This window comes from Symphodus melops (assembly GCF_947650265.1).
Source record: "Symphodus melops genome assembly, chromosome: 19".
Lineage (NCBI taxonomy): Eukaryota > Metazoa > Chordata > Actinopteri > Labriformes > Labridae > Symphodus > Symphodus melops.
The window spans coordinates 11,615,039-11,627,017 of record NC_136709.1 but is presented as its reverse complement, the minus strand read 5'-3'; positions in this window follow the sequence as shown (position 1 = coordinate 11,627,017).

Genomic DNA, 11,979 nt, shown 5'->3' with positions numbered 1-11,979 from the left:
GTTCCCCAAGAACAAGTTTTTCCTTCCTTAATTAATTCAACAAAAAGTCATTAAACCTTTGCATTTTACCGACATGCCTCCTTCACATACACCCTTAGGAGACACAAAGAAAAGGTAAGATGGAGAGAGGGGGCGCAAGAAATTAAGAGCACTCTGTGCCAAATGACCGTCGGAAGCAAAACAATATTAGCCCCCTGAGTAAGCAGCCAGGACTCATAATAAAGGAATAACAGGAGCAGGCGTGGAGCTGAGATGAAGGCTCTGTGGTGGCGGTGCAGGTTGTATTGTTCAGCGGGGAGTTGGAGGTTGCTGAGGTGGAGGCCCCCGCCCCAGAGCCTCCTCTTAATTTGCAGAGTGATGTAAGCCTCAGGGTGCGTGTTGTTTGGCCCTCAGGGGTAATAATGTACTTGGCAGCTTCTCCTGCTCTCCCTGCATTTAGCACTTTATGTGGAAATAGTAAAAAAAAAAGTGTCTTAACACCTGTACACTGCAATTAAAGCAAGATTAAAACACAGAGTGATTTCTAGATATATATATTCATGAAATAAAAATCGAATAGCTGCTTTAATGTGGACTGTGAAGTGGAACTGTTGTTTTTTCCAGATAGATCAACCTTTTCTCTCCAGATAATAACTTTGATCTTCAGTCAATGGAAAGAAACACTTAGATATACATACTTTGTTACTGAATTAATCATTTTGGATTTGCACTTTTGTGTTTGAAAACTAGTTGGATAAAAGAAGTGTCTGATTTTGTCCTCCACAACATTTTGACAGACATAACTAACATTATAAATGGTCGAAATCATTGTTGCAGCCCTGTAAATACATAATGTATATGTGACCACATTTTTCCATATCATTTTTCATTCATATTTTAAATGATTTAATAACATTTTCAGAACATTGAATTTATTTGATGCTTTAAGTATTGGGATTTTTTCTTGAAATTAATGTATAAATTATTATTAGTTATTGTTTGTGGTAACACTTATAGAACTACAATAGCTACAGCTACTTATCAAACATGTAACACAGACGGAGATGACGACAACTGTTGTTTTTATATGAAGCCCTTTGGACAATTCTTTGCCTGTTTGTTTAATGAAACAATTTTATTTTATTTTTTATTTAAGTTTATTTACACCAAAGAACATTGAAATTATACAACCACTGCACGTTATTCCTGTTTCAGAGCCAGTCAGTGCAATTGTGTCTCCAGAAAACCACATTATACGTGTTTATGTTCTTAAGACATTTCTCCTAATTACCTCACTTTCAATGGAGCACATGACCCATCAACACCTCTTGTGTTTTCTCAGCATTTCAGCTCCTTATAAGTGCAAAACCAATCATGCACATTCAGCGTGATCACATGACTCACAGTGTACACACAAAGCCTTACATGAAATCAGGCTAGTTATTTTTATTCTCTGTGGAGATTATAAATGATTCGTGGTCTGTGTGCTGGGTGTGGTCTTCAGATGTCTTGATGGTTTGTCAAGTAAAGAAAAAAGTTGGTTAAGCTTGTGTCTTTGAACTATGATGTCGGGTCAGACAGCCAAGGCAGATATTTGCCCAGCAAATATTTTAATCCCCAACTAATCACTTGGAGAGTCCAGTGTGTGGAGGTTTGGGGTTTGGGTGGGGGTGCAGGAGGCTGTGTGAGGGGGGGGCCGTCGTGGTGGCCCTGCACATTCTTCCTGTCAGTGACACGCCCTTTTTTCCAAGGAGATTGTGGGAAGAGTCAAACAGGGCGACCTCTGGAGTGAGGTGTATGAAAGGCCACGTGGGTGCATGCATGTGGCACCCAAATCCACCTCAACTCTCAAACAGCTGTAATTAATAAGAGATCTGACTGCATTTGTCCTTGATCCTAATGTGAAATTGGTGATATAAATGCACATTGTGAGCATGCACCTCTTTCATCTGCAGCATAAAGAATGTGCCCTCTAGAAGCCCCACTCTTTCTGCACTTTGGATTACATTTCCTTTGAGTGGAAATGCTGTGCGTGCGCCGCTCGCTCTAAACATTTTTTCCACTGATGCAGAGGAACGCGCTCTCTCACGCTGTGGCACTCCAGATTCTCTCAGCCGTTCGGTGACTTCTTGGCATTTGCTTATTATCAGAGTATTCTTAATCATAGTGGAGACAGTGCCAGTGGAAAGAACGAGCCGAGAGAGACACGTCAAAACATCTCCAACCGTAAAGGACCAGACAGCAAGCGTGATGGGCAAATTAGTCAGAGGCGCTGCCTAAATGGCTGGCGAGGGCACAGGGGGAGAGATAGGGAGTACGAGTATGTGTGCAAATCAGCCAGGGAGCAGAAAACAGAAAGAGAGGAACCTTCTCCGTTTCACCATTCAGCAGTGCCTCCTATTCCCGGAGCACTTCGCCAGATCACAACCCACTAACTGATAGAGAAATAAATTAAGGAAAGGCTGCTCACAAAGATACGATTCTGAAGGAGATTTAAGGAGTGGAACTGATTGTGCATGTCTGATTCCTGCGCTTCACAGTCCTCACCCGGGGGGCTTGGCTTTCAAAGCTGAGTGACTTGCACGGAGAAACACTCCATTAACAAAGTTCAGCTCTCCTCTTGCCCCCCACCCCCCCATCTCTCTTCTCCTCTCGTCTCCCCACTCTCCCTCTACAGAAGACCTCTCTCAGGCAACACAGCTTTTTTTTTCTGATGATGTTTCAGGGTGCTATGCCTTAAAACACACACAAACACACACAATCCAGGAGGAATGTACACAAGAGAGAAAACCAACTCATGGAGCTCCAGGCCTGGTTCAAGTCTAAAGTCAAGTCTCCAGTTTGTTAAAGCTTGGGTTGTATTTTTCTAGTCTTTGCCATACATGGCATCATTGTATTTAAGATTATTAAGCTTAGAAATCAGCACGTTAAATCAGAGAAATTGACAACACATTTGTTGTTGCCGTCTGAGAACATCAAAATCATTTACATAAGTTTAACACCAATTATAGGGGCTTGGTGGCCGTTTGGGCCAGTACTTAAAATAAAACCATTAATACCGAGATGATTTGATAGACAGTGAGAAATTTTGGGTTCAGTCACTCTCCCAAAACACACTTCACCAGCGGACTGGAAAAAAAGCAAGATTGGACTGACAATCCTTCCATTAGTGGACAACCTGCTACATCTCTTAAGATGATATCATCAAGCCAAGATGACCAGCAGCTACTGAAGTGTTTTATTTAACAAACAGTGAGTAATCTTTTCTAAAAAGCTTAACTTTGTGCGATCTTATTTTTACCAAACACATGGCCTTTAATAAACTTTTCTGTTATCTTTTCTACTTCTTGCTTTTACCTTCCCTTTACTTTCCCTACAGGGCCTGCTAAAGGGTTAAATGTTCTGAGGGAGTTCAGAGACACAGAGGAGCATTGAGCAGGCAGCAAGGAGCAGAGTAGTAGCTCGGGTCCCGAGTCCCAGGATTAGAGTCATGAGACTAGGCAAAAGGCAGCACCATTACCTCTGAGTGGAGAGGCTCAAACTCAGTGACTCCTTCTCACATCAGATGGAGAAAAAGAAAGGGAATAGAGAGAGAAAGGAGGAGAAGAGAATTGCTGAAGTGCAGAGCAATTTGGTGAGATGGCAAAGGGTAGATGTGTGTTTTATGGTCAAAGGACAGTCTCGTGATCACGTTTGAAAGAGTTTTACATAATCTCTAAGGAGGGTTTACTTTGGTGAAAATGATATGATTGGTAATGGAGGTTGATTTCAGGCTGAGAGGCCAAGATGGATCGCATAAAACGTCACTTAACTTAGTCTGTCTGACTAATTTGATACAAGCCCCATCAAACCTCGTTCATAAATCCCCTGTATTATTACAGAGTAGCTGATATCACCTGAATGAGTTGCAACTTTGTCACTCGCCTGATGTCTACGACTCAGCTCTTGACCCCTTTGACTAGTCAATACAGCACTGGAAATATTTGATTTTTTCTTTGCATGGGTGAGAAGAAGAAGAAGCAGCAGCAGCTAGGTGAGTGTGGATAATTGAGCAGTCTGCAGGCATGGAGCCCAGAGATAAGTGAAAGAGTCAGAAATGGAGTGTGATGCTGAGGCGAGGGCCGAGCTTTTATTTGATGGAGAAAAAAAGAGGAGAGGAGGAGAATGTCTCTGAGGAGGAGAGATAGACGGCAGCAGAGCGAGGGACTCGGAGACAGAGAAGGGGAAAGATATGGATGGCAGGCGGCAATTACTGAGACTGAAGCTCCATGTGAACACAGCCAAGTGTGTGTGAGTGAGGAGGGGGGAGAGAGGGAGGATTGAGATCTCTGCCTGCCTGGGCCCCTGCTGACTCTCATACAGGCAGATCACAGGCTCATCATGTCAGCTCTGTTTGTGGAAATCCTCCCTCATCAAATGACAAATTTGCTACACGTTTACCTTTATCAGATCCAGGAAGAGAGGCAGAGGAGACAAGCGATGAGGGAAAAAGGATGCGTGTGTGTTAGTGCCTCTCTCTCTGTCGCTGCTACCGTCGAGGGGCCAATTACTTGCTCCTCCGAGAGCAACTCTGCCATCTCAGGCCTTTCATTCAGCCTCCTCGGAAACATCTGTCCCTGCATATGCAATGAGTGTGTCAAAGAGAGTATGCCCCGAGTCCTGCACACTGCTAATATTTGCTAACATCAAACCTGTCTGTTCTGCCTCTAGTACTGTATTCGCCGGCTGTGCTGCCTCCCCCCCCTCCTGCTGTAAGATTACCAGCCGTGTTACTGACACTACGCCTAACTACCCTCCTCCTTCTTCACTGCAACCTCCTATTATCTTATCATCCAAACTGCTCCGTCCTCTTCTTCATATATCCTCTATCAGGGTTCATTAACAGGACTTGGGCCTCATCAGCTGCCATGAATAAACATCAATATTGACCAAAGTTTTGCTTGTCAGATGAGGCTCTCTCTCTCTCTCTCTCTCTCTCTCTCTCTCTCTCTCTCTCTCTCTCTCTCTCTCTCTCTCTCTCTCTCTCTCTCTCTCTGCGTGTGTGTGTGTGTGTGTGTGTGTGTGTGGATGATGTTTGACCTGCAGTTACTGAGCCGTCTTAAAAAAAAGTATTTCTAATCTTTTGGTATTTTTTTTTTAGACTGAGGACAAGTCTAAGGTTTACAGACAAATGTAAAAATGGCACATTTTGGTAACATTGTGTGCAAAATGAGAACATTTGTTGGAGGATTAATCTTCTCTAATCTTCAGGTACGTTTTTGTTTGATCATGTAACAGTGACTGATAAATAACTAGCAGAAGATAATTACAGTGGCAGACAGGAAAAAGACGCATTTAAAAAAAGATAAAGAATAAATAAAGCTTTCAGTATCTCTGTGAATGTTCATCTGATCATGTATTGACACCTTTAATGTCACCTTTAAAAGACAACTGTGGAGGATGAAGAGTTTACAAATGACAAAACATGATGACACAGACGCTGTTATTTAGTCTTGATTTACTGTATACTCTTTACCTTTGTAAAAACCTGGCTGTAATTTATCACCCTTAAAAAAGCTCATCTTCCAAACGCTTCAGTCGAATATGTGGATATGTTACACAAATAAACACTAATGTGCACAGACAAATATGAGAGAAAAGGACTTCATACTTTGAATCTCCATACCACCAGATCATTTCACTCTTACTGTCATTGTTGCCACTAACATAGACTCAAGTGACATTACTTGATCAGTTTAGTAGATTTCACTCCCTTTAAGAGTTAAAAAAGGCTTTATGTAAACAAATGCTTCACATGGACAGCAGCACTTTATCTGACCGGTATAAAGACATTGAGATTCTATTTCCCTTTTGAAGTACCCTTCTAAGATACACACAAGATCTATCATTCAAAGCTTCAAGGAAAGTACAAATTCTGTAGCATAAATCCTACATTTACTAGATTTCATGTCCTTCTTCTATAGCATGTTGCATTTATTTAGCTGAATGCACCTCTTGATGAATTTACAGAAAAGGGGAAGGTGTTTAAAACCTTTAAAACCTTAATTTTGTTTTAAAGTAGATGTGTGTGTTTGTGTGTTTGTGTGTTTGTGTGTGTGTGTGTGTAGGTGTGTATGCGTGCATGCGTACGTGTGCGCGTGCATGTGTGTGTTAGCCTTTCTCTGTCCTTCAATTTTCTTTCACAGATTTTGGAAACCACCCTTCATGAATGAATGAGAGAGTGAGATAGAAGAGAACAGAAAGCCAGAGAGGATGTGCTCTGACAGGAGACACTCTCTCTACACTGTCTCTGTCCCAGCTGACTGATGAAGATTAAAGAGACAGAGACACACAGAGGGAAAGATTATGAGACGCTGAGATTGACTGCTAGAAAGAGAGAGAAAAAGAGAGAGAGACAGGGTGAAAAAAGGGGAGTGAGAGAGAGAGAGAATAGATCATAGCAGCATTGGAGAGAGAGAGGGAGTGCATTTGCATAATGTCCTCCACCGCAGTAAGTCCCCGAGGCTAGCCATGCTGGATAACAGAGGACCAATACTCTTAATTCAATCTCTTTATTTTTCTAATACTTCACAAATTAATCATTCGTCCCCATTCCACCCCCAGACCCCCCCCCCCCCCACTCCTACTCCTCAGTCGTCCGCAAACCACCGTGAGCGCTGAGCTGAGCTGCCTAAGTTTGTAACTTTAACCCAAGAAATTGATGTGAGCAGACCTCGAGGCAGACCTGCTAATGAATGGATCGAGAGAGAAAGAAGAAAGTTAAAAGATGGTCTTTTATAAAGTAATTTAAGAAAATCCTGTTAGCTGGATCAAGTACAAGAGTATAATTTCTTAAAATGGGGAAAAGAGGAGCTTTCGCGCCTCACCCGCACACTTAATAACAAAATTAGGGAGGTAAAAAGATAAAGAGAGGGAATCAATTAGGCTGGGCCCTGGTAAACAGAGCTAAAAGGGTGGGATGGCCCATGAAGGTGGGATGACGGTAGGGATGCTCAAGTGCTCACACCCTCGGGCGGCAGAGTTCCTCTCCATCTCTTAAACTGACAGGAGTGGACCACAGGGGGATGAAACACAGGACAGGTATTCTTACACTTAAGAAAGAGACGCACATTATTTGCACATTCAAGATTGTTTATTTCTCGGCTTTTACAACTCGTAGCCCCCCCCCCCCCCCCCCCCCCCCCCCCCCACACACACACACACACACACACACATTTTCCTCTCTCCATTCATAGAGTGTTGCTCTTTTTCCCAGGTTCATCTTGACACCATCATTCCCCCTACGGCAGAGACAGCCGTCAAGTTGACAGCCTGTTAACCAGGCACTAAACACACTGTAGATAAGAGCAGATTATCAGACTGGTATTGTTCCAGAGGGGAGTGCTCTGTCACAGAGACCTGGCCAGGCTCAGTCAGTCAAAGAGGAAGGAGGAATAGATGGATGCTACACTATACAGTATGTCTTCATGATGGTGGTGACTTTGGGAGAAAAGGATCTCTCTCCTCTGCTGTTGCCTATGCCTAACCTTGGCAGCATCGCCTCATGGACAAACACTTCAGATATATATGAAGGATCTATATTTGACATTTATCTTAACTGTTTTATATATGAGAATATTAAAAGAATATTTTATATATCAGGTGATTTCAATGCAAACCTTTCTTAAATTATACAGAGTTAGTCAGAAGCTGCTTTGTTAAAGTCATCTCATTCTTTTTTTCTGAGAGTTGAATTCATCAAATCAAAATTAATCTATCTTTTTTATTAAAACCATATATCCCTATTTACAGTATATATATATATATATATATATATATAGATATATAGATATATATGGCTTATCTTGAGGTCTGCTCATAACAAACGCTGTAAGTAATGTTCCATGACTTCATTGTTTTATGACTGCAAAAAAATCTTCAAACAGACAGAGTTTTTTTTCCTTACCTCTGGCTTGTTAAGAAGTAAAGAATAAAAGTATGTATAATATAACCCCAAATTCTGCATCTAGCTAAAGGCCATTTGTGATTAAACAGTTTTATTATTTTACCACATCATTTCTAATTACATTTAACAGTACAACTTCAGTTCATTTCTCAGTATTTAATATATTATAATAAACAACAGATGAAGAGCGAGGTAAATTTGCAATTATACAAATGTCCTCATTAATAAGAATAAATTGATGTACTGCTATAAATGTTAGCAATTAGGTGTGAAAGACTGGCTGAAGTAAATATCAAATTCCCCCCCAAAATGATATGAATATATTTGGATATGGGATTTTGGATTTGATTAAATGTAAAGATACATTTACCTTACACTGAAATGTGACTCTTTTGACCTTTTATCCAGTGTTCCTCTTCCTCAGTAGATAAAAGTGAGGATGAATGGTCTCTGTGGGCAAACCAAACACTGAGTGTTATTTGATTCACACTCCCCTGGGTGTTATGACTGGGAAATAATTGTTTGTATTTGTATTTGTTTCTTTTTCACTGTGGCGTGCTCTTGGTAATTCTTAATACCTTCTAGAGATTATACGGTAACTCCCAAACTCCCATGATTATAATTAAGCCTGACTTGGTTATAAAATGAGCAAATAGCAATTTAGTTTTGCATCGTGTGAGGGAGCGTCTCTGTGTGTTCTTCCTGCGTCTCCATACATCTTTACATTTCAGAATATTCTTGTGATTGTGCTTCAGAGTTTAGATATGCCCATGCAGTGTGTGTGTGTGTGTGTGTGTGTGTGTGTGTGTGTGTGTGTGTGTGTGTGTGTGTGTGTGTGTGTGTGTGTGTGTGTGTGTGTGTGTGTGTGTGTGTGTGTGTGTGTGTGTGTGTGTGTGTGTGTGTGTGTGTGTGTGTGTGTGTGTGTGTGTGTGAGAGAGAGAGAGTGGGGAAAGTGCTGCAAAGGAAAGGCAGATATATATTGGAATGTTTGCTTAGGCATGGAGACTGCTATCATCTTCCTTCTGGCAAAAAAAAAAAAAAAATGAAGAGAAAAACACAAACATTCCCCAATCTATTCTCTTTCTACTCCCTATTCTCTCTCCTGCTTTCGCTCTGTTCAGCTCTCTCTCCCTCTCTCTTTCTGTATCACTTACAAAGGCAGCCGTTTCCTCCAAAATGAGGCCACGTACGGAAGGTATGCAAATGAAATCATTGCTCGTGGATTAGAATGGGACACCATATACCCTAAATCATGATTGTCAATCATGGCTGGGGATTAAGGGATATGGGCTCACAGACCTAAAAAAGCAACATTTCCCCCCTCAGGCAGATCCCCATTGTGAAGAGCTCTGAGGAAGAAGAGGGCTCCACAGGGGAGGAGAGCAACACTGGAGCACTAGTGCCCCCTTCTGTCTAATGTTCCTACATCATTTCATCATCAAACAGCAGCCAGAATGAACAGAAATAGAGGCTGGCACACACAGGCCTATTCATTTACATTCAGTGTAGCCGCGGGCAAAAAGCTTGATTAGACAAACGCACATGCTTTGGTGATGTAGTGTTTCATCTTCAGTGGAGGAGAGAGAGACCTCGTTTGTGTCTCTGGCATGGGCGCAGGCTTGGTTCAACATCAGTGGGTTAGCAGGGCCAAAGGCCTTACAAACGTAACAGATGTTTGTTTGCAATGTGAGTGAATGTGTTAAGCACTGAAGTCCTTTTACCATCACAATCAATTTGTCCTTTATACTGTCACTGAGGGATTTTAATATGCAGTACACTGTATGCATTTTTATGTGTATTTGTACGTCTGCCAATTCTACAGCCAATGTTTTGTGTAAGCATATATTAATTAAAACCCACTAAAAAAAGTAAGCCTTTTGCAGTTAACTGCATAGATTTTTACTAATAAAAGACAGTCATAGACTTTAATTATAATAATAAAGGATATTACACGAGAAAATGCAACAACAGGTTATAAATAGGCTTAATATGGAATAAATAAGGATACCTACTTCATATTTGGGAAGCAGAGCTTCTCCTCACACAGAGACATGTTTAGTGGATTGTGTGTGCAGACCCTGGAGCCCTCAGCTAGAGTGCCAGTCTGTTCCTGTGGAGCAGTCAACCAGACAAACCCAGCCAAGAGAGAGCGAGGCACAGGCACCGGGCCAGGAAATAGCACTGGAAAACACTCCAGTATGGCAGAGAATTAATAGTGTTTTTATAGGAGAAGAGGAGAGATGGGAGGGGGAGGGAAAAAAGAGACACGCTCACTAGTTCAGCGTCATCAAAAATGAATCGAGGGAGAGTTTCTCAAAGCCCTGTCAGACTAGATGTTCATAATGAGAAAAGTGAGCAAAGGAGCAGAGTTGGCAGCGTTCACATCCTGCACAGTGCAGCTCCCGGCTGCCCAAGGCTGAAGGTGTGGCGGCACCTGTGCCATTCTGGCCCCAGCAGCGAATGGGCAGGAGGTCAAGGCCAGGGCAACATCTGCAGCACATCAGAGGGCCTGGCTGTATGCCGCATCATGAGGGTCTTTCAGGAAAATGTCTGACATTTGATACATTTTACAAAAGACAGAAGTGCTTTCTGCAAATACATTTATACATTAATCTGAAGTAGCATTGTCATTATTTATACAGGGACATGTGGATTTTAATGAATTAAAATCCAACATTTGACACAAATCACACTTGTTGTATTATCAATCAATGCAGAACTTTGTTTCAATTGTAAATTTGATGCTAAAAATACATTTACCTAAATAAAAAATCCAGACCATGTGGTCTACACGCTCTGCAATGTGTCTCGTCATAACAACCTGACTAAAAAGGGGGATCCTTAATACCGTCCCTCTGTGTCAACTACAGTCAGACCACCTGAGTCATCCCTTGGATGGCGGCTAAATTAAACCACTAAAATTGATGCGAGCCGCCAGCGCACTAAAGGCAAATCATTATGCATCATTAGGTGAAGATTTAGTTTAAACGTGTTTAGTAGGAATTAAGCAAAGCTGTTGTTGACATGGATTGACTGCTGTAATGCTTTATTGTCAGTGCTCCAGGAGGCAGAGGGAGGGCCGGCCTAGTTGGGGTGGTAGCAATGCGCCGAAAGCAAGGATTTATGGGATGTTGGAGGACTAGTCGGGTGTGAAGTGAGTGGAAATACACTAAAGTATGGCCCATGATTTGGCAGAGGGGACGAAGCAAGGGAGATGCAACAATTGAAGGTATTTGTGTCCTTTGGAGAAGATTATTCAGGGGCAGAAGCACACTTAACTTAAACATGCTCAGTACTTTATTGAGAAGACTAAGAACGCTAATTTCTCTTTTGAATTCTATTTTCAATTTTCTGATCAAATAAAGTGCATTCCATAAAGTGTAGCTTTAAAACATTAGGGTTTTTGTATTTGTCCAAATTATACCTTGAAAATCTACTGACGAGACATGGTAGACTTTTTAGAAGTTTTATAATTCACAGGTGATATACAGAGCACGTACATCTCACTGGAGGTGAAATGATAGAGGTTAATTACCAGGTAGTAATACATGGGTAATCAATTTAACATCAGAAAGGTTTTCCAGTATCTGAAGTACTTTACTGGCTAAAGAGGATCTAATGGAAGGATTTGAAAAAGTATAACTCGTTCAGCTGGGGAAAAAAAGCCTCGACACGCGGTCAAATCAAAGGTGGAACATGAACAACTTGTCCAAGTTTCCCTCTCCTCTATGACACTCCTGTGTTTGTATGCGTTTTCGTCTTTATGTGTCTGAATGTGTATGCAAGAGCTGCTGAAACAGACGAGTAAGAGAGGACAGTCTTATCCAGATCTCCAGTGTTGACAGTATTGCTAATCCCCTCCACCTGCTCAAACAGACACCCCAAAAAACACATCCCTCCCCCTCCTCCATGTGCCTGTGCTGGAAGTCCCTGGGGTCGGGCCGCGCCTCTGCCTCCGTCTCCACACCAGTTATCGTTGCTGGCCCGGCTCCACTCCCCCAACCCCTTCCTGTGCTGCGCACATTAATCGCCGCAAAAACAAATAGTTTTCAAAT